This window comes from Tamandua tetradactyla, chromosome 7 (assembly GCF_023851605.1).
Source record: "Tamandua tetradactyla isolate mTamTet1 chromosome 7, mTamTet1.pri, whole genome shotgun sequence".
NCBI classification, from domain to species: Eukaryota; Metazoa; Chordata; class Mammalia; order Pilosa; family Myrmecophagidae; genus Tamandua; species Tamandua tetradactyla.
The window spans coordinates 92,330,405-92,355,099 of NC_135333.1; the positions used below are offsets into that span (position 1 = coordinate 92,330,405).

At 35.0% G+C, this 24,695-nt stretch overlaps 1 long non-coding RNA gene and 1 pseudogene across 1 annotated transcript in view; one reads left to right on the plus strand and one right to left on the minus strand.

Annotated features, from left to right (window-relative positions):
* LOC143689865 (uncharacterized) overlaps positions 1–24,695 on the minus strand; it is a 143,866-nt gene that overhangs the window by 81,491 nt on the left and 37,680 nt on the right. The gene's annotated exons all lie outside the window — the stretch shown is intronic.
* On the plus strand, positions 15,302–15,788 carry LOC143689863 (uncharacterized protein C14orf119 homolog; annotated as a pseudogene).

The following is a 24,695-nucleotide window of genomic DNA, read 5'->3' on the forward strand; positions in this document are numbered from 1 at the left end:
ACTTTTGAGATTTTTAGCAGTAATATATTTAATTCCATTGCTGATTGATTGTATTGCTATTGCATCATCAAGACATACCTCAGCATAAAAGGCAGGCACAAGGAACATGGAGACTTCCAACGGTCATTTAAATAAATGCATAATAAGGCTGGAAAAAATAAATAAATGCCTTGTCATTTCTTAATCAAAATCATTAGCTGGTAACCACAGTTAACCTTTAATCTTAGACTTCTCTTACATGTTTTCCTTCCTTTCTTTTTCTCTTCTTCTTCTTCCTCTTTCCCCTTTTAATTTTTAATATAAGGAAGGAGATCCTAGTTATTATGTACTGTTAAACATTAAACTCTAGCTAGAGCTACAGAATATTATAAATCTGCTAAGAATTGAAATGTGATTATGTTCAAAAGAATACATGAGATTAAAAATTAACACTTATTCAGCAATAATGAAATGGGAAATTATCTCCCCAGAAAAGGAAGCATTTAAATAAACATGGGGAAGTTGAAGATTCTCCCTTCATCTGTTAAGTGGGGGGGAAGTTGAAGATTCTCCCTTCATCTGTTAAGTGGGAAAACCCTATATTTAAGTATGCAACTAACTTCCTACAAAGGGAGGAGTATTTAAATCCTGGGACTTCTCCTTTGACAGGCATAGACTGGATTAGATTCCTTTGCTCTACTCACTTTTACTTTTTTCTCTTGCGGACTTTTTCTCTGTTTCTTCCTCCTTTCCTTTTTCTCTTTTTCTGCTCCAACATTTTCACACCTTTTGGTTCTAGGGCAGGCTTTATTTTCTTCATTTTGGGGGGCCCTAAATAATAGTGCCTCTCTTGTCTCCATGTTACGTTACATTTTTGAGATTTGGAACTTTCTTTGTAATGTTAAAATGAGTTTGTTATAGGCAAGACCTGTATGCTTGATTTAGACATCCCAAAATTTTAAAGAAATGTGAGGGGCATTCAGAAACCTAGTTAGAATTCCTCTCAAACTCCCCCATGTTTTTATGGCAAAACCCATTAAGCTTAAAGTTGGCGTCCTTTGTAGCAACCATAGTGTAATCCTGAACGAGTAATTCAGGCAAAGAAAAATTAGATGTGGAAGTACCCAATGTAGACTGTAAAGGGATCCCATGCCACCATGTTTTTTTTCCCACCATGATCATAAATTCTCATGGTTAGGGAAGACAGTATCACAGGTTGGAACAATTTTGGCTTTTGGAATAGAAAAACCTTACTCCAAACATTGGCTTCTTACTACTATACAATTATGCTTGAGTTAATCTCCATTTTCGTCAGGTCCTTGTAATGTTTAATCCATAGTACTGTGGTGAAGATCGACGAGAAATTACACCATTAGTAAAATGCCTGTCACATAGTATGTTCCTTATATCTTTAATGTTATGAGCAAGTATTTTACATGGATGGATGTGATAGTTAATCAGAGTGCTAATAAAGCAGATTAATGCCAAAAGAAAATAATCGCCAACATAGCATTCCATACTCAGAGAAATAGCATTTAAGAATAAAAATGAAATATAGATATTTTCAGAGGAAAATAACCAATAAAATTAGTTGCTAGCTAACCAATATCAAAGGATTTCTTCATAAAGAGGAAAATTCCCAAAGGAAGCTCAGACAGTCAATACAGAAAGACAGCAAAGTTAATAGTAAATATACAGTGAAATATAACTTATTTTGATGATATAAACAATTATAATAATGCCTCATGTAAGTTAAAATATATAAAATATAGAGAGGTAATTCATAACAATAAAGGCATACAAGTCAAGAAGAGGGTAAAGAAAGGTTAAAAATACTTCTCTTGCCAGAGTAATGTACAAGAATCAAATTAATATTAAATATTAATATTTAATAATTTAATAATATATTAAATTATATTTAGTAATATAAGGTAACCATTAAAAGAAGAGTAGGAGTGTATATAATATTAGGTTAAAGTGGGAAATACTTAAACCATATGAAGTCAAAAAGAGTGAGACAGGATAGATAAGACAAATATTTCCTTTCTATAACATAGACAGGACAAATAATTCCATTTAAATAAGATGATAAATTTAAAACTGAATATATAAGCAGTCAACTTGAATTTAAATGAATAAATACTCTAATTAATTGGAAACTGTCAGACTAGATTAAAAAACATGATACTTCTGTTTATTAGAGACACATTTAAACATAATAGTACAGAATAGTTTAAAATGCAATGACAGGGAAAGCTATATCATCTAAATACTAATCAAAGGAGATTGGCTAGATTAATTTATTTAATATCAAAGTAGACTTTAAGAGAAAGAAAGCATTACAAAAGATAAAAAAGGAACCAAGATGGTGATGTAAGACACTCCAAGGTGTTATTCCCCCACAGAATCTTTAAACTGGCAAAAATTGGCAGAGCAGTCCTCTGCAAGATTCCACAAACAAGGTTGCAGTAATTGGGTGTAAAAAGCACAGTTTGAAAAATTACAGGAGAATCTCACATTGCCTGTGTACACACCTCCTTCATCTCTTTCATTGTGCAGTGAGGAGCCAGTTTGCACTCCCATTGTGGGCCCCTGGCTCTGTTCCAAAGGGAATAGCAAAATCCCTCTGCAGGATACTGGGATACTGGGGTATATCAATGCCCACCTATCAGTTGGCAGCCTTAAAGATTGATATATTATTTGCATAATTTTTCCCTCCTTTCATTTTTAGCCTACTTATGTCTGAATTTAAGGTGACTATCCTGTATTCAGTATGTAGTCATGTCATGCTTTTTGATCCATTCTGCTAGTCTCTCCTTTTGACTGGAGAATTTAATACATTTACGTTTAAAGTAATCACTGATAATGTAGTACATTTTTTGTGCCACTTTGCTGTTTTGTCTTTGTCTTGTACTTTTTTTGATCCTCAATTCTTCTATTAATGCCTTTTTAAAAAATATATTGAACCATTTTGAGTTCCTTCTCATCTCTTTTTGAATATATTTTCATGTATTTTCTTTGTGGTTACCATGGCATTAAAATCTAACATCTTAAATTTATAAAATCATATTTTATTTAATACCAATTTATCTTTAATAGCATGCACATTTACTGTTTCTATACTCATCTGTTCCCCAACTTTTTTGGTATAATTGTTACAAATTATGTTTTTTTACATTGTATATCCCAAATCACCAATTTATTGTTACTTTTTATGCATTTGCATTTTAGCACCTGTGAGAAGAAAGAAGAGGAGTTACATAACAAAAAATACCATATGATAGTACTGGCATTTATAATTATCCATATGATTACCTTTACTTGATGTCTTATTATTTACGCTTCTTTGTTTCACTCTCTAGTGTCCTTTCTTTTCAGTCTGAAGAACTGATTGTAGGGCATGTTACATAGTAATGAAATCTCATGCCACAATGGGCTTTCTCTATTTCTTCTCCTTTTGAAAATCCCATAATGCCTATATTGATATATATGTTGGTGTCCCACAGGTTTCTTAGGTTCTTTATTCTTTTTAATTCTTTTTACTTTCTGCCCCCTCAGTCTGGATCACTTTGGCTGTCTTATCTTTGAGATCACTGATTCTTTCTTCTGCCACCTCCAAACTGCTCTTGTAATTACATAGGGAATTTTTTTTTCATTTCAGTTATTGCATTCTTTAATGCCAATATTTCTTTGGAGAGAGTCCCATACTGTTTATTCATTGCTTTCTTCATATCCTTTTGTTCATTCTCTGTGTCTTTATTTCCTTGAGCGTACTGAGCATCATGTTTTGAAATCTCTATCTGGTAAGTACAAAGTCTGCTCCTCTTCGTCTATGGTTTCTTGGTTTTTATCTAATTCCTTTGGATGGACCATCATTTCCTATTTCTTTCTTTGTCTTGTAATTTTTTGTTGCACATTATACATTTTAATATTTTAAAGTATTAACTCTGGGATTTAGTCCCTGAACTGACTGTTCCTTAAGTTTGTGTCCAACTAGTAATATAACAGAGATTTTCTTGACTGCCAGGATCTCATCAAAACAAACAAATCAAGGCAAAAAGCACATTTTGAGGTCTTTGAAAATCGGCTCTGCTTTAGCTGGTGGATGCCTTCAGAGCTTGACTCTCACATCAAGAAATCATCCTGAGGCAAATGTGGAGTGCAGAGTCCTCTCTGTCTTTTCTGAGACTGTGTGGAGTTGCAGAACTGGTTTCTTTTCTTAGACTTGTGCTTTCTATATGTCTTGGGAATATTCCCTATTTACATTTTGGGTAGCAAATGCTTCCTCTACTCTCTTTGAAATAGACCTCCTCCCCCTCCTGTTGCTCTTTAGAGTTACTTAATGCAAGTTGCCCTTTGCCTTAGGCTGCTTCAGCTTCATTGTTCCTCACACTGTTTCAGTTATCAGCAAGCTACTTCTTTGTCCTCAAGACAAACTCTGGGAGCATAAGCCTGAGGCAGGTTCCCAGGATCAGTCTCTCAGTCTTCTGCCCAATAGATTGGCACTACTATACAAGCATCCCAGCATGCATAAAGGGAGCACTCAGTCCTCTGGAGTATGGCCAGAGACTCACAATGAGAGTACAAGCTGGTTTCACACTACATTTTGGAAGGATTTGGGGATGAGACAGGAAAGGCACCAGAACTTCTACGTCTTCTGAAGTTGTGTTTTCTTGATTCAGCAGTTCCCTGGTAAATGCAGGCCTTTAACTATTTTCCATAGTTTTGAAGAAAATTACTGTCTTTAAGTCTACTCTGCCACCTTTGCCTAATGGGGGTTGGAACACTGGCCACCCTCACAGCCAACCCCCAGCAATCTGCAGTAGCTGATTGAAGGTAGAGATCTGTGATCAGACCACCTGGAATTTGAAGGACTGGTATCAAAAGGTTAGGCCAGCAGCCTGAGCTCCAGTGGCCCCTGCTGCAAGCCATGGAATAGGGAAGGTAGCCACTGCCTGGGGGTGAAACTCACTGGTATTTATCACAATTTAAAAGCATCTTCCTGCTCCTCCATGGATGCTGCAGTGTTCCACTATACTCTGGAGTTTCAAAGTAGTTGATTCAGACAGTTCCTGACAGTTGAATTTCTGTCTGGTGGAGGGACTCATTCCCGGTTCTTCCTTCTGCACAAACTTCCCACATTCCTCTCTCAAACAATGGACTCTTAAACAACAAATAGTTCAGAGAAGAAATCACAAGGGAAATAAGTATATATCTTGTGGAAAATGAAAACAAAAACACAACATCACAAAACTTGTGGAATTCAGCATATGCAATGCTGAGAGGGACGTTTTTAGTTCTAAATGTTTATATTAAGAAAAACGTAAGATTTCAAATCAGAGACCTAATCTCACAACTGGAGATACTAGAAAAGGAGAGCAAGTAGGCAAGGAATGAAATATAAAGATTAGAGTGGAATACATGAAATAGGAAAAATTAAGAGCGAATCAATGAAACCAAAAGTTGGTTCTTTCAAAAGAGCAATAAAATCAAGAAACCTTTAGCTTGACTAACAAAGAAAAATTGAGAGGACACAAATAAAATCATATATGAAAGTGGGACCTTACTACCAACCTTGCAGAAATAAAAAGGATTATAAAAGGATACTATAAGCAACCATATGCCAACAAATTAGATAGCTAAATGAAATGGACAGATTTCTAGAAACCACAAAATACCTATATTGATTCAAGAAGAAAGAGATGACCTCAACAGACCAATAACAAGTGAGGACATTGAATCTCAGTCATCAATAACCTGCCAGCACTCCCTACTACATGGGACATGACATCCAGGGGTGTAAATCTCCCTGGCGATGTGGGAGATGACTCTCAGGGATGAATATGGGCCTGGAACCGTGTGATCAACAATTCCATCCTGACTAATAAAGTATTGGTGGCAGAGAGAGTTCAAATAGAATTGTGAGGCTACTCTGGAGGTTGCTCTTATGCAAGCTTCAGTTAGACCTTGCTACCTATCATAACCTCACTACTAACCCCCAACCATGACCATTCCAGCCAATCCTAAAGAACACCTAGGGCAATATGTAAGATTTCACAAGGGTTCCATGGTACTAGAGTAACTTTCCAGAAATCTACAACTTCCAGATGGGTCTCTGGTTCAGATAAGTCCAGAAACCTAGAGGGTCAAGCCTCTCCAGAACATCAGATAGTTCCATCTCCCTACCCTATATTAGTGACAGGCCCTTCCAATATGAAAAATTTAGAATGGCCATAGCCCAAACACCCCAAAAGAGAAGGATGGAAAAATCAAAGGTGGTGGGGGAGTTATACAGTGAAGATAGGATTTAACAAATGAATATGAATGCTGAATCATTGAATTGATATCTCTTTTAGTCTCTAGTATCTTATAGCAGCTAGAAGTAAAAACCTAAATTGTGGAATTGTAACTTATGTCAAACTCTGAAATATGTTCTACAACTTATTGTGGTGGTGTGCTTTGAAATTTATTGTTTTTTTGTATATGTTCTTTTTTCCCAAAAATGAAGAAGGAAAAAAAGTCAATTGTGGTGATAAAAAAAATACTTAAGGCTTCTAGCCTCCTACATTCTGGAGCAGCTAGAAGGAAAAAATTGAGAGGATCATATGGTAGTCCATGACAAACTCTTGGATCTGTCCTTAACCACTTGTTGAAGAGTACTTTGAAAACTATTGCTTTTTATTTCTTTTCTTTGTATATATGTTATACTATACAATTAAAAAGTTAAAAAAAATGAACAGAGAGAAACAAGTGCTAAAGAAAATGTGGAGAAAGAGGTGTACCTATTTACTGTTGGTAGGTGTGCTGGTTTGAATCTATTGCAAACCTTAGAAAAACCAAGTTCTTTCATCCTCAATCAGTATTACTGGGTCAGAGTTTTTGACTGTTTCTATGGAGAGGTGACCCACCCAATTGTGGGTGGTAACTTTTGATTAGATGGTTTCCATAGATATATGTCTCCACCCATTCAAGGTGGATTGCTTACTGGAGCCCTTTAAGAGGGAACCAGTTTGGAAAGAGACAAAAGAGCCCACACAGCCAGAGACCTTTGGAGATGAAAGAAAATGTCCTCAGAAACAAGAGGTCCGGAGAGGAAACTAGAAGATGCCTCCATGTTTGCCATGTGCCTTTCCAATTAAGAGAGAAACCCTGAATGTCATCAGCCTTCTTGAACCACTATATCTTTCCCTAGATGCCTTAGATTGGACATTTATATAGCCTTGCTTTAATTTGGACATTTTCACATCCCTAGAACATGTAAACTCGTGACATAATAAATCAAATTAATAAGTTCCCCTTTTTAAAAGCAAAAAAGAAAAAGCTCAGGATCAGATGGCTTCACAAGTGAATTTTACCAAATAATCCAAGGTTTAACACTAAACGTCTTCAAAATCTTCCAAACAATTTGTAGAGGAGGGGATACTTAGTAAGTCATTCTATGAGGCCCAACTCACCCTAATACCAACATCAGGTAAAGATACTCCAAGAACAGAAAATACAGAGCAATAACACTTGTGAAAATAGATGCAAAAATCCTCAACAAAATGCTGTCAAATTGACACTAACAACATATTAAAAGAATTATGCACCATGATCAAGTAGGATTTATCCCAGGTATGCAAGGATGGCTCAGCATGAGAAAACCAATCAATTTAATATATCAAATTAATAGAATGAAAGAAAATACCACATAATTATCTCAATTGACATAGATAAGACACTTCATAAAATTTAATACTACGTATTGATAAAATACCCAGAAAACTAGGAGTAGAAGAAACTTCCTCAATATGATAAAAGGCATATACGAAAAAACCACTGCTAACATCATACTCTCTGGTGAAAGACTGAAAAGTTTTCATTAAATTTCAGGAAAGAGACAAAGATGCCCACTATCACCACTGATAATCAACACTGTACTAGTGTTGTTTTTCTTGCAAGTAGGCAAGAAAAAGAAATAAAAGGCATCCAGATTGGAAAATAAGAAGTAAAATTTTCCCTATTCACATATGGCATGATCATATACATTAAAAATCATGAAAAATATATATCAAAGCTAGTAGAGCTAATAAACAAATTGAGAGAAGTAACAGGGTACAAGATCAACATGAAAAAACCAGTAATGTCCCTACACACTAGTAATGAACAATCTGAAGAGGAAATCAAGAAAAAATTATATTTAAAATAGCAACTAAAAGATTCAAAACTCTAAGAACATATTTGACCAAGGAAGTAAAGGACTTATATGAGGAAAATACAAAACATTGCTAAAACAATACAAAGAAGACCTAAATAAATGGAAGGAAATTCCATATTGATGAATTGGAAGACTAACTATTGTTAAACATTAATTCTTCCCAAAGCAATTTACAGATTCAATACAATCCCAATAACAATTCCAACAATCTTCTCTGCAGAGATGGAAAAGCCAATCAAGAAATTTAAATGGAAGGCTAATGGTCCCCAAATAGCCAAAATCATCTTGAAGAAGAATAATACAGTTGGAAGAATCATACATCCCAATTTTGAAACTTATTTCAAAGCTAACATAATAAAATAACAGGTACTGGCAAAAAAAAAAAATATATATATATATATATATACAATACAATAATATTGGTATATATATATATACCAATATTGTTGAACTGAGAGTTCAGAAATCAACTCTCATGTCTTTGGCCAGTTGATTTTTGATGATGGTGGCAAGTTCACTCAATGAAGAAATAACAGTTTCTTCATCTCATGGTACTGGGAATACAGGATATTTGTATGCAAAAGAATAAAGATGGACCTCTACCACATGGTGTACACAAAAATTAACTCAATGTGAATCAAAGACCTAAATATCAGAACTGATACTATAAAACTCCCAGAAGAAAACTTATGGAAGCATCCTCAGGATTTTGTGTTAACAGTGGTTACTTTAATTTTACACTAAAAACATGAGTAATAGATTGAAAAATAGAAAAATGGACTTCATCAAAATTAAAAGGTTTTATACATCAAAGCATTTAATGAAGGTAAAAACACAACTTACAGAATAGGAGAAAATATTTGGAAACCACATTTCCAGTAAGGGTTTAATATCTAGAATATATAAAGAAATCCTACAACTCAAAAATAAAAAGACAAACAACCCAATTAACAAATGGCTATAGACTTAAATTGACATTACTTCAAAAGCTACGCAAATGGCCAAAAAGCATATGAAAAGATGCTCAACATCTTTGACCATTAGGGAAATATAAATCAAAACCACAATGAGATATCAAGTTACACAAACTAGAATGGCAGTTACTGAAGTAAAAAAATTAAAAAAAAACAAACATAAAATATCAAGTGACGGGGAGGATGTGGAGAAACAGCAATACTTGTTCACTGTTGTTGGGAATGTTAAATGTTCAGCCACTGTGAAAACAGTTTGGTGTTTCCTCAGAAAGTTAAGCATAGAATTAACATATGATCCAATAATCCCTCTTCTAGGTATATACCCAAAAGAATTGAAACCAAGGATTCAAACAGATACTCACACACCAACGTTTATAACAGCATTATTCACAATTGCCAAAGATGGAAGCAACCCAAGTGTCCATCAACCAATGAATGAATTAAAAAATGTTGAATATACATATAATGGAATATAATTTAGCTGTGAAAATGAATGAAATCATGATACATGCAAAAACGTGGGTGAACCTTGAAAATAACATGTTGAGGTAAATTAGCCAGAAAAAAATTAGAAAAATTAGGATACAGTTTACCTGGGGCCAGAGTAGAGATAGGGAATGGAGAGTTAATCCTTGATTGGTATGGAATTTCTGTTTGGGGTAATGGTAAACTTTTGGTAATGAATAGTTGTGATAAGGTCAAAATATTGTGAATGTAATTAACATCACTGAATCATATAGATGAAATTTAAAATGGGGAAATTTTAGGTTGTATATATGATTGTAATGTATATATGTTAATAGATTAAAATTTAAAATCAAGCAGTCATAGGGCTTTAAAATATGCTGAATCATATTATACATTATGAACTATGATTAATAAACACTTATAATAATATTATTTCATCAATTATAACAAAGCTACCACACTAATGCAAAGTGTTAATAATGTGTGTGTTGGAAGGGGGATACATTGGAACTCAGTATCTTCTGCATGAATTTTTGTAAACTTACAACATATCCAATTAAAAATTATATATAAAAAGATAGTGGGTGTTTCATTATGAGAAAAAGTTTAATTAACCAGGAATAGATATTTAATTATAAATTTTTATGCACCAAGAGCCTCAAAATATACAAAGAATAATTGATGGAAATAGAGAGAAATAGATTAGTTCAAAGTCATAGAGGGAATTTTAACACCTTATTCTTCATAACTCATATGGCAAGTAGACAAGAAAAATAAATAAGAATTTTGAAGAATTGAAAAGCAATGATATTTTAGTTTCCCTGACTGCGCACACTATATCATGCAATAGGTGACTTAATCAATGTGAATTTAATGACTCATGATTCTGAGGTTAGCTAAAGTCCAAATCAAGACATCATCAAGATGTTGCTTTCTTCCCAAAAACTGGCATCCTTGGACTGGCTGTCAGTGATCCTTAGTTTTTAGCTTTTCTATCACATGGCAATACACATGGTGCCCTCTCCCGGCCTCTCCCTTCTTTTCTGGGTTTCATTTATTTCAACTTCTGGCTGCTCCCTATGTGTCTTTCTTTCTGTCTGAATTTAATTCTGCTTACAAAGGATTCCAGTAGTAGGATTAAGACTCATGCTGATTGAGGTGGGCCACACCTTTACTGAAACAACCATATCAAAAGACCCTGCTTACAATGGGTTCACACTCACAGGAATGGATTAAGTTTAAGAATATATTTTTCTGGGATACATATCTCTAAACCCCATGCATAATTAATTAACTTAACAACTGACTGTACAGAACACTGTACCCAACCATTGTAGATGCACATGCTTTTCAAGAACACATGGAATATTTAGTAAAACAGACTGCTTAGGGGTCATGCAGCAGCTATAAATAATACAGAGCATGTTTCCTCATCACAGGGCAATTAAGTCAGAATCCAAAAACTAAAAAATACCTAGAAAATCCTTCCAAGTTTGGAAATTAATAAATATACTTTCAAATAACCCATAAGTCAAAAACATCACAATGAATATTAGAAAATACCTTGACATAACTGAAAATGAAAATATAACTTTTCATACTTGAAGGTGAATTATAGTGAAAATTAGGAAATATTTTAAACTTGATGGGAATATAACCTACTAGAATTTTTTGAGTGAAAAAAATTAAAATTAAAATTTGGAAATATTTTTATCTGAATTAAAATAAGGTGATAAATAAAAAATTGTGGCATGCATCTAATGACTTACTTAGAAATGGATAACACTGAATGCATTTATTAAAAAAGAAGAAAGGCTGAAAAATCAATGAGCTAAGTATATACCCCAAGGAGTTAAGAAAAGAACATCCAATGGAACAAAAGAAATTAGAAGGAAGAGAATAATAAAGATAAGAAAAATTAATTAAAGAGCAAACAAATAATAGAGAAGTCCAGTAAGGAAATAAGTTCCTTGAAGTTGGTTCATTGAAGTCTAACAAATGCTGCATATTTTGATTTGCTAAAGCTGCGGGGATGCAATATATCAGAAATGGAATGGCTTTTACAAAGGAAATTTCTAATGTTACAAGTTTACAGTTCTAAGTCCATAAAAATGTCCAAACTAAGGCATCTGGAAAAAGAGATCTTGACTCAAGAAAGGCTGATTGGTCCAGAACACCTCTATCAGCTGGGAAGGCATATGGCTGGCATCTGCTGGTTCTTTGGCTTCTTTCAAATAGCTTTTGCAAGGGTGTTTTCTTTCTGCATCTGCAAATGTTTGGGTCTCCTGTTGGCTCTGTCAGCTCTGACCTCTCCTCAAAATGTTTTCCCTTTTAAAGGACTCCAGTAAACTAATCAAGACACTTTTAAATGGGCAGAGTCACAGCTCCATCTAATCAAAAAGTCACACCCACAATCCAGTGGATTATATCTCCATGGAAGCAACCTAATCAAAGTCCCACCCTACAATACTGAATCAGGATTAAAAGAACAAGGCTCTTCTGGAATACATAACACTTTCAAACTAGCACACTGAACAAGATATCAAGAACAGATCAGAGAAGGCATACAAAATCACAATATTGATAATTAAACAGAGACAGTATTGCTAATGATCCTGTAGATATCTAAAAGAACCACCAGATGCAATGAAATGGTGTCTGATACTACTTAAAAATAATCCAGGGAAAATGTGTAGTGGGAAAAGTACAGATGAAATAAAGTGGGTATACATTGACAGTTCTTGCAGCTGTGGGTAAGTACATTAAAATGTATCATACTATTCTAATTGGGTAACTGCATGAAATTTTTTAAAAGGCAGAGCAAAAGTAAAAGAAAAACTATCAAAAGATATTACTTGTAGAATAACCAAGTGTTCCAATTTACACCCTTTTTTTTGTTTTTGTTTTTGTTTATATTTTTTATTTATCAGTTGAGATTTTCTAATTAAAAAAAATTTATTATTAATTTAAAAAGAAACAAAATAAAACAACATACATAATCAGTAATTCACAATATCATCACTTAGTTGCATATTCATCATTTCTTAGAACATTTGCATTAATTCAGAAAAAGAAATAAAAAGACAATAGAAAAAGAAATAAAACAAACACAGAAAAAAAAAGATTATACCTACCATACCCCTTACCCCTCGCTTTCATTGATCACTAGCACTTCAAACTAAATTTATTTTAGCATTTGTTCTCCCTATTATTTATTTTTATTCCATATGTTCTACTCCTTTGTTGACAAGGTAGATAAAAGGAGCATCAGACACAAGGTTTTCACAATCACACAGTCACACTGTGACAGCTGTATCATTCAATCATCCTCAAGAAACATGGTTACTGGAACACAGCTCTACATTTTCAGGCAGTTCCCTCCAGTCTCTCCATTCCACCTTGAATAACAAGATGATATCTACTTGATGCATAAGAATAACCTCCAGTATAACCTCTCGATTCTGTTTGGAATCTCAGCCATTGACACTTTGTCTCCTTTCACTCTTCCCCCTTTTGGTGGAGAAGGATTTCTCAATTTACACCTTTTGTTCTTGTATTCCAACTGTTTTGGCATTTCACCTGATTTTTACTTTTGCAACAAAATATTATTAATACTTGCAGTAAATTAAGTCAGAGTGCATTGGATAAACCTCCCTTTACTTCCAACTTCTGCTGTGGCCTTTTCTAATAGGATGTGAGATGTATATTCAATGAAGAATTTTCACTTTAAAACTGAATGTAATGGATGATAATGCATCTTCTTTTCCTAACCCTAACCAAACCATCAGATAACTAACATTTCCCTTCATAGGCTAAAGGCCAGATACTCATTGATTAAACTAAGTGCACTAAACAGGAAAAGCTAGCACCAGCTGTTCCTACCTGGTCCTGATGGTGGTAGGTGAAGAGTCAGCAGATACTGCTCTTGCCAGCTACTTGGTGTTATAGTGAATTGTGTCAACAATTTCAAATTTAGAAAAAAAAAATTCAACTTTGAAGAAAAATTAAAAATAATAAGACCATATTAGTAAAGTATATCCTCAGAAAGATATCAATGACACAGAACATCAGTGACAGATACAGTTAACAAATGAATTAAATGGCATGAGTATGTACTAATAATAAATATTTAATTAGGTTATTTTATAATAGTTAAGTATTCAATATGAAGAAGTTTTTTGGTGTTACTGGAAATAGATATGCTCCTTTACTTTCTATAAATGATCTTATATTTAAAAACAAATTTTCAATAAAACTATTTTATAGGTGTCCCCAAATAATAAAAATCAACTTTAGTTCTATAAATAAATATTTCAAAAATTACATAAAGTTAATTATTTTTAGTGCTCTCTCTTATCCTCAAAAGTTTCCCAGTAGGATTATAAATTACATAGTCAAATAATTACGAATAACCTGATGAAAATGAGTTTGGAAATTTACATGAACAAATTCATTTAAAATTTATGTAGAAAATACAACTAGCAAAAATGAAAGAAGGAATAAGGAATGTGAATAATATTATAACTATTAAAGAAATTAAATCTGTAAACAAAAATCTTCACTCAAAGGAAACACAGGCCAAGAGAGTTTGCCAATGAATTTGTACAAACAGGAAGGAATGATGCCACTTCTTTTTCTACACAAACTCTGCCAGAGACCAGAAGAGGCGGAAAAACTTATCAGTATATTTTATAAGGCCAGCATAACTTTGACAATAAAACCTGGCAAGGAGATATGAGAAAGAAAAATTACAGGTAAAATTTGACTCATGAACATAGAAGCATAAATTTTACATATTATGAAAGGAAGCCACACTAAGTAATATATAAAAAGGTTAATATATTATAACCAATTTGGGTTTAGACCAGAAATATTAAGTTGGTTTAACATTTGAAAATCCATTTGTATACACTGACCCAATCAAGTCCTCATGGGATGAAAAGCTCCAGGGCTCCATCACCCCAGAAACTTTGAACAACCAGCAAGAACTACTAGAAACATTATCCTCAAAGCTCCACAAAACAGTTAAAAGATTAGAGTAACAGGATGAGTGTTTATTCAAGAAAAATTCATATTAAACATACTAGGAACTCATGGTGCACTTGCTAGCCTCTTCCCCAACCTCTCAATAGCTAATTACAGAGCAAATCTGCACTCCCAGTAAAGATTCCTGGTCCTGGTTCCATAGGGAGCACATTCACTTACAAAGGAGACAATTTTTCATCAGGAGCCATGGAGGCAAGATGGCAGTGGGATGACATATTTAAAGGTCTGAAAGCAAAATTTGCCACCCAAGAATTCTATAGCCAACAAAACTGTGTTTCATAAAAGAGAGAGATTAAGACAACCCCAGATAAACAAAATCTGATGGGGTTCATCGCCACTAGACTGGCACTACAAGAGGTGATAAATGAGTTCTGAAGGTTGAAAGGAAAGGACATGGACAATAGATCAAAGCTTTATGAAGAAATAAAGATCTTCAGCATCAGTAATAATGCGGATACACAGAAATGTCGGTGCTCCTGTATTTTTCATTTTTAATGCCACGTTTTACTCCCTACAGACTCTAAAAAGTATATGAAGATCTACTTAGGGTTTCAGAAAACATGGAAGTGGCAGTGGTAGTTGGAGTCTAAGGACTCTTGTGATGGTCTCCCGGTGTCCTCTGAGAGGAGACAGGAGGATGCCACTGGAATCATCTTCCTATTTACTGCTGCTATCCTTGCCTTCTCCCTTACCCTCAGTACCAGACAGTATCACTAACACTTAGCCTCCCCCAATGTCTTACATCACTTCCCAGGAAAGGAAGTGTATTCTGCACTGGTTTGTCAGTTGGTCAGGTCCCAAGTGTGAACGTTTCCTATGGGACTTGGTAGCCAAGGCAGTGCCAGGAAAATTACAGCCACTGCTGGATGGTCTGGAGCATCTTAGTACGTCTGGGGCAAACCAACCACCTTGTATCTTTGAGTGCCAGCTATGTCTTTGGGATCAGTGGTTTTGAGGTTGGGCTGTGGAGGAGCGTGATGAATTTGTCAAGCAACTGGAGGTCAGTGAACCAGAATTTGTGGCAAAGTTTTATCAAGCAGTGGCTGCTACAGCTGGGAAGGACTGATAGGCATTAAAATCAGAGAAGACAACCACAGCTGATGGAGTTGAGGCCATGACCTTACAATGAGATCTCAGTTCACATTATGCCATTTAAAAATTTGGGTATGGTAACCGAATCATCTGACTGAACTCACTGACCAGCACGAACATGGTTATTTTAAAGTTAATAGCAAATCAGCTAAACTCTATTGTACGTTTTCCACCTAAGAAAAATCTAGATCATCAGTGTGCCTCTTAGCTTGCTGCTTTCTAAGAAATGTCAAACAAGCCAAAATTTGATGGCTTCTTTTGCAATGCTAAACACAAGTAATAATAGTATAGTAATGCAAGTTTTGCCCTGCCACTGGCCCATGAGAGATATAAAGTTGAACCCTCCTATCCCAGCTACAAGAGAATAAGGGTAATAAAATGTCATTTTTATAGTTTAGCTTGATTCAGATGGCTGATTTCACCACCTTTACCAGATTTTGACATAACTATGTGACATCTCAACCACTAGCATTCCCGGTGATGACTTATTAAAATTATGGAAAATCAGGAGTGTGAGATAATTAGTTACTTCTCCACTGATATTTGTTTGAATCCAAATAATAACTCTTTTTTTAAAGCATATATGATATCCTTGGTGTTTCTATTCTCTAACTTTGCTGTACAGTAAAATGAAAACCCTCTTTACAGACTGGAGTTTATTTATTTTTTTGTACCAAAATAAATGGATTTTCAGGAAAAAAAATGTATATGCACAAAATGTAATGATATATCGGCTGGGCCCTGGTGGCTCAGTGGCAGAGTTCTCGCCTGCCATGCTGGAGACCCTGTTTCAATTCCCAATGCTTGCCCACACACAAAAAAAAGAAAAGAAAAAGTAATGATATATCGTGGTTTTGGACTCATATTGTATCGATATTTAATGTGCGACAAAACTACATAAAGAAGGTAGAAAGGAGAAGTATAAGAACTTAGTTTGTAAATACTGTTGAAGTTAAGTTGGTATCAAAACAAAAGAAATAGTAACAGATTTAGGATGTTAAATTTAAGCCACATGGTAACTACAAAGAAAATATCAGAGAAAATGAGAGCTCATAGACACGGAAAATAGAGTACAGGTTGTTAGGGGCAAAGTCCAGGAGGAATGAGGAATTGATGTATATTGAGTGTGGGGTGTCTGTTTGGGGAGAGGGGAAGGTTTTCACAGTGGGTGGCGGTGAGGGTCCTGCACCCCTGTGAATGTGTGCAATACCACTGAATGGTAAGCTTGGGAGGGGGTGAGACTGTAAAGTTTATATTGTATATGTAGAAAAATACAACTAGCAAAAATGAAAGAAGGAATAAGAAATGTGAATAATATAACTATTAAAGAAATTCAGTCTGTAAATAAAAATTTACAATGGTCCCATAATTTAAAAATAAACAAGAGAAAAGAAATTATGATTAAAGAGACAATGGCAATTAAATGAAAAATGTGATCCTGGACAGTTTCTAATAAGGGAAGAGAAAAGACCTAAAAAGATATTATAGGATCTTTCTGTAAATCTCAACTTCTCTAATAAAAAAATAAACAATTTTTTTAAAAGCATATTAGTGGGACGTATAGCCCAACTCTGCAAGTGAAATCATTGCCCTCCCCAGTAAGTGGGACATGGCATTCAGGGGTGAAAGTCTCCCTTGTGGCATGAGAGATGGCTCCCAGGAATGAGTTTGGCCCTTGTACCATGGGATCAACAATGCCATCCTGACCAAAAGGGGGAAAAGAAGTGTAACTAATAAGGTATCAGTGGCTGAGAAAGTTCAGATAGAGTCAAGAAGCTACTCTGGAGGTCACTGTTATGCAAGGTTTAGTTAGACATTGCTACCTATCATAATTTGCCATCCCCCAACCAAAACCATTCCAGCCAATCCTAAGGAACAGCTAGGGCAATATATAAGATTCTATAAAGGTTCCAAGCACTAGGGTAACTTTCCAGAAACCTACAACCTCCAGAAGAGTCCCTGGACCAGATAAAGTCATGAAATGCAGAAGAATCAGCCTCTCCAGAACATTAGCTAGTTCCATCTCCCTACCCTATATCACTGACAGCCCCTTCTAACATGAAAAAGTTAGAATGACCATAGCCCAAATACCCCTGAAGAGTGGAAGAAAGATCAAAGGTGACAGTGGAGATATACAGAGAAGGTAGGGGTTAATAAACGCGTATGATTGCTGAATCGTTATATATTGATATTTCTTTTAGTCTCCAGTATCTCAGAGCAGCTAGAAGTAAAAACCTAAAATTGTGAAATTGTAACCAAACTTTGAAAATTGCTCTACAACTAATTGTTGTGCTGTGCTTTGGAATTTATCACTATTTTGTATATGTCATTTTTCACAAAAAAGAAAAAAAAGTTGATTGTGATGATAAAAAGATATGTATTCCTTCTAGCCTCCTATATTCTGCAGCAGCTAGATGGAAACATTTCTTAATCAAAATATAGAAAGCATTATCTATGAAGAAAAAGATTAGCAAGTTGGATATAATACATTTTTACAAGTACCTTCCTTTTGTTAGACACCAAAAAAAGAAAACCAGAAAAGACAAGCCATAGGGAGGGAGAAGATCTTTGCAACCCTTAAAACTGACAAAGGGCTCACAGTCTGGAATATATAGAGAAGTTCTACAAAACAATAAGAAGTTAGTCCATTTGATAGAAGAATGACCAAAAGTACACTTCACAATAGATGATATCTAAATGGTCAATAAAGTAGGAAAAGACAACCAACTTTATTGTTATAAGGGGCATACAAATTGAAGCCACAATGAAATACCTACACATTTGTCAGAATGACTAAAATGAAAAAGGTTTACAATAAGAAGTGTTTGAAGAGAATGTAGAACTGGAATTCATTGCTAGTCAAGTGTGAAATGGTACAACCACACTGAAAACTGGTGATGTCTACTAAACTGAATGCACACTATGCTTTAATCTGGCAATTCCACTCCAACGAAAATGTAAGCACATGAGCACTGTGGTGGTTTGAAGCTGTATACACCCCAGAAAAACATATTCTTAAATTTAATCTGTTCTTGTGGGTGTAAACCAATTTTAACTACAATACTTTGAAGAGGTTACTTCAGGTAAGGTGTGGCCTGGCCCAGGAAGGATGGGTCTTAATCCTATTACTGGGTCCTTCATAAGTAGAATGAAATTCAGACACACAGAGAGAAAGCCACAGGAAGCAGTCAGAAGCTGAAATCAGCAGAACTAGAAGAGAAGAGAGAGACTGGGAGAGGCTGCCATATGCCTTGCCATGTAATTAGCTAAGAACCAAAGAGCACCAGCAGCCAACCTCAAAACACTGTTTTGGGGGAGAAAGCATCACCTTCAGGGTACCTTGATTTGGACTTTCTCTTAGCTTCAAAGCTGTGAGCAAATATATTACTATTTGATATGCTAAACCATAGCATGGTATTTGCTTAAGTCTCCCAGGAAACTAAAACAAGCATGAAAGAAAGATAAAAGAATGTCCATTACAACATTATTAGCCCCAAATTGAGAATAGTCCCAAAGCCCAGTTATTATAGATTCATTCCAGGGAAATCATTGAAAACAATGAACTAAGTTACAAACATAATACAAATAAACTTCACAAATATATTGCTATCAAGGAATAAAAAGCCAGATGCAAAATAATATATACTATGTGAGATACATAATACATAATTCAAAATCAGGCAAAACTAAAATGTAGTGTCATGTTAACCATCATTATAGAGAAATGATCAGATGTTTTCTAGCTTACCCAGATAACTCAAGGTTTCTTGAAGTAACTCAGAAAAAAATCAATCTTCTTGATCACTTAGAAAATACTCTTTCTGTTTGATAAAAAAGTAAAGCTATACATCTTTTCCCAGAGGGAATTGTGCATGCTTGGTTTGCAGACTTAAGAAGAAAAGACTACAATATTTTTTGTGTCATGGTAATTCATCCAAAGCTTGGTTCTTTCATTTACTAGCTGTGAAAATTTAGGCATGTTACTTACCTTCTCTTTGTCCCAATGAACTCATCTGTGAAAAGGGGATGATAACATCTTCCTGACAAGATTTTCACAGGACCAAATTAGACAATATATATATAGAATACAGAGGATATAAATTTTTGTATTTAATAGGCACTCAGTGATACTCAACAGTGGGTGATAGAATTGTTATATGTGTCCGTTTTAATGTTTAAGTTCATGAAAACAAAGAGAACTAATATTTTCTGACTCTATTATGCTCAGGCTCTACATCAGACAATTGCCATATTTTCATTTAACCAACAAAACAACACTATCAGGAAAGGATAATTTCTAACTGATTTTATTATGGAAACATATGATGGGAGAGGTTAAATAATTTGCCCAAGATCAGACAGCTAGTTTTGTACCAAAGGTCTCTTTGTCATAAATAATTTGAATATCATTTATCTGGCAGTAAAATTTGACATGTATCTGCCCTTCTGTTTTATAAAATATGTTTCCCCCACTCCCCACTTATTTTTCAGGGTCAGGAAAATTCTTGCACTCCATTTCTTAACCCAGTCTTATATTTCTTGCCTTACCAGCACCTCAGTAACTAAGCTCTCCCAAAACTCCAATCAGTTCCTCAAGGATCCAGACCTATAAATTAGACCAGTAAGTAGAAGGAATGAAATGGCTAGAGGTGGGGGAGGGGGAGGGACACACTTTACTAGTGACTTTTTATACATCCCCCTTTAGGGGATAAGGGAACAAGTTTTCACACCTTAGGGGGAGAAGTTACACTTATCTGTCCTTGAGTCACCACCACCATTCCCCACCTAACACACACCCTTTTATTGTTGTTTGAGGATTTATTTATACTGATCTCTAAGTAGAGCTGAAAACTTGAAGATTGAATTACTAATTCCCCAGAACCCAACCAAAAAACAAAACGGGAAGCAACAGAGACCAAGACCAATTAACTGTGGCATGGAGGGTGCTGCTTATTTTTATCAGGAGAAATGCATGCAGTATTTTAGTTCTCTGGGAGTCAAGAAACTCAAGCTTGAGGGAATGAATTCTGTGAAGTATTCAGAAGCATCTCAGTGGTGGGATAAATGGAAACCAATCGCGGCATTCACTCCTTGGCCAAAGTTCTCTCCGGAAGAGCTGCCCAGTTTTCCTGTGGTAACCGGGAAGGAGCAAGCACTCATATCTTTACAAGCATAACCATGATGGATGCTGAGGCAGAGCTATAAAAAAAAATGAATGGGCCGATTTTGGCCTCTTGAAGTTCCTAAAATTTCTAAGTCTGGAAGTTCAAGATTTCAACTTCTCCAGCCTCCTATCTCTGTAAAAGATGCTAAGTCATACCATGCAGCACCCAATTTGTTCAATTAATTGTTGATTTAAAAGAAACAGCAAGGTTGTCTTATTGATGCCGTTGTGGGAGCTGTCGACTAAACCAGTTTTATCTGTATCTATCTTACCACATTATCATTAAATTCTGTATATAGGAATTTAAGCAAATCAGACTCCAAAAATCAAGGTTTTCAAAATAAATAGATCATTTCAGAAAATTCTTTGTTTTTCTATAGCACCCACCATAGGGTCACTTTTTGAAATAGCAGAACTCTCTGGTGCATTAAAGTATGACTCTTTTTTTTTTTTACAGCAGGGATTCAAACCAAGTGAAATATCAGGTCAGGTCAGGGTGGATTTGGAGAATATTTTGATGATCTGGTTTTGTTCCATTTCAATTGCTTTAGAAAAATTTATAATGTCAGTCACAGCTCATAGTGACTCACAGAGGTTTTTTGGAAGTGTAGGGGTGAGACTAGGGGAAACTTGTGGTTTGTTCACAGTGCCATTGAAAAGAATAATTTGGAGATTTAATTTCTTTCAGAGTTGAATATATTAATGCAATCCTCCTCTCTATAGCTCATAGTCTGATTTTGTTAAAAACTCTTGATTTACATACCTTTTTCAGGAAAGAAAAAGTCATTCCCTAATATGAGATAAACCTGACACTCAAACAGATCTGTCTGCTCTCTATAAAACGAGAAGCCAGAAAAAATTTATAAATGTATTCCTTAAAAACTTTATAATTTTTAGAATGATAGGAGGTATACAGTGAGTGCTACTCTTGATCCTACCTCAAAACTGAAAATCTCAAATGCCATCAAACTTTATCCATAATTCCTATTTTCAAGTTCTTCCATCTATTGTTAGTTTTCCCCTACATCAATTGTAATTTTTCTATCTTTTCTTTAAGCCAAATCAAATGTGGGCTTATATGTTCCTTAAAATGTGTTACTAAAAATTTAGTAATATGTTATTAAAATTTCATTTCCAAGTACATAAAAAAATGTTATTTTCCAAGTCTCTGTTACATCCTGAGCCGTAGCCCCTCTTATTCTTTTGCTTTCCCTTTTCTTTTTTAAAAAGGCAATACAATATATATTTTGCTTTCCAAATCATTTTCAGATTAGCTTGTGTTAATTAGACACAAAAAAATTAAGAACTATTTTGTACTTTATGGCTTGGATTAAACCCTATATTTTCTCTATTGACCACAATTCCATTACAAGCCATGAATTTATCTTGTTTTAAAAACAATCTTCCAAGATATGTTGATCAATATCTTAACATAGTATCATCAAGTAGCCTTCTGAGTTAATATTTATATTTCTCATTCAGGTTATTAGAAAGAAGATAGAATAACAGCAGGCCCAGTATCAACAGTGACAAATCCTTGACTCAGTCCTCCCTAGTCACAGATCAGTCTTGTTGTTTGAATGGAGGAGACTTAGAGTGTCAGGCTGAAGAGCATGGATTTGAGAGCCAACAGATCTGGGTTTGAATCCCAGCCCTGCTATATTCTTGCCATGTGACCTTGAGAAATCCACTTAATTGTTCAACTTTAACATAGGGCTCATTGAGTCACTTTGGTAAGTAAATGTCATCTCTCTGGAAAACATTTAGGGCAGACCCTCAATCAACACCATTTTTATTATTATCCTTTTTTTGCCCTGCATTGTGTTTCAGGGAATGTGCAGGTCTTGTAGAGATGCCCAAGGAGGGTTAGAGATTTCAAGACTGATAGAGGACGAAATTGGGATGATTTTGCTGGTAGAATAGTTGGTTCTCAATGTATCCACAGAGCCCGTTCTTCTACCCACTGATTTTCAGTGTATGCAGAACTCCTTTATTTGACCAGATGCCTGGCTTAGTGGCAATAAGAAAGTCTCTGGGGATAAATGAGCAGAAGTCTGACTGTCTCTGAAATTTATAGGAGATCTTCAAATCCTCTGCTACTTCAAAAGGTGCATTTTTCAATACTGACTAATCAAAGTGGATGATGCAGAATATAAGACAACATCATGATTAGCATCATTTAAAAGCATTAATTCACAATTTTCCAACAGTGCCATGCTAGTCTCTACCCTCCAAGAGCTTACAAGTTAATATAGAGAACACTGATATCATACAAACTAACAAGCAAGAGTCAGAGAGAAAAAACCTAACCTAGAAAAGTATCCTGGAATGGTTGGCAATGTACAAAGCAAAATGCATGCTCCTTTTGGGTAGTTTGGGGGGATGGGAAGAAGCAGATATCTGTGTAGATATCTATGTTTCAAAAAAAGGAAGCAATTTTATTCTTAATGTGAAAAGATTACTTTTGAATTTTCCTACTAAGATAGTTGATGGTGCCCAAAAATTTGCATTCCTTTACATTGGATAAAGGCTATGAATGTGCAGGACCATGGGTCTCAACACAAATCGTTATGCCTTAGAATAAACCTGGAATGTTTTCTGTGGGGTTAATCAAAACCTCCAGTCAAAACTATTCAACTTTTTGGAAAATTTAGTGGAATTTAGAATGAAATTTAACAATTGTACTAATTACTATGCAAGATATGTTTGGATCACAGTGAAGGGAGTTTTCAGTTCAAAGCCTCAGATGCTGAACTTAGTTCATTTCTGTTATTACCAGATGATTTTTGCTTGACTATAGTTATGGTTTCTGAATCCTTAGAGATTAGGTTCAGGCTTTTTGCTAATCTGCTCTATTACTCTCAGCAACCCTCATCCCCATCCCAGGATTTGTAATTCAAATCCTGTTTTCTTATCTAATTACAAAGGGAAATAGCATCAATTCCACCTCTCATTATATTGTAGGAAGGTAGAAGAGTGGAAAAGTGTCAGTGGCTTTTGAAAGAAATCCCTACTTTATATTCTAGAATATGTTATCAACTCTTACATCTCTATGCTTTTGCCCTTATACTTCCAATATACTGGGATGACCTCCCCCTCTCTACCTGTTGACATCCTAGTTACCCTTCATGTTGAAATAAATCAGTTCTTTCAGAGAGAGCCTTCTGTGACCCTTCCACTTTTCTCTTAGCTGACCAGAATTGATAGGTCCCTACCAGAAGCACCTACGGCACTTTATTTATGCATCTGTCTGACTTGTGTATTTAAAGTTACTTATGCTGTAGGAGTGTCAGTAGGGACACTTATGGGCAATAGTTGTACTCTGAGGGAGAGCAGTGGCAAGAGCTTTAGAGGATGTTGATAAAGTCAGGAAGAACCAAGACAATGAACTAGAAAAGGAGAGACGGAAAAACATTATTTGCAATGTGGTAGCCAGTGATTAACGAGTGGGCCACTCATAAGACAACTCCTGGTGCCAAGAGAGATAATCATGTATAATTTGAGAGTAAAGCTTTTTTATGAGAATCATTTTGATGCTGTTTAACCCCTGGAAAATACTGGATATATTTGTGAACTCATTTCTGCCCTTTAAATTGCAGTTCTTGACACACGATGCATACTTTATTAATGTTTTTTCCTTGTAAGTCCAGGTCATGGTCTTGTACCCAGAAGCAGCTCAGAAAAACCTCCACTGGATTTTACGACTAAAGACTACTTCTTTGAACATTAAACTGTTTAGAGTTAATCATCTGAAAAATTTTTAGGGGTCATTCAT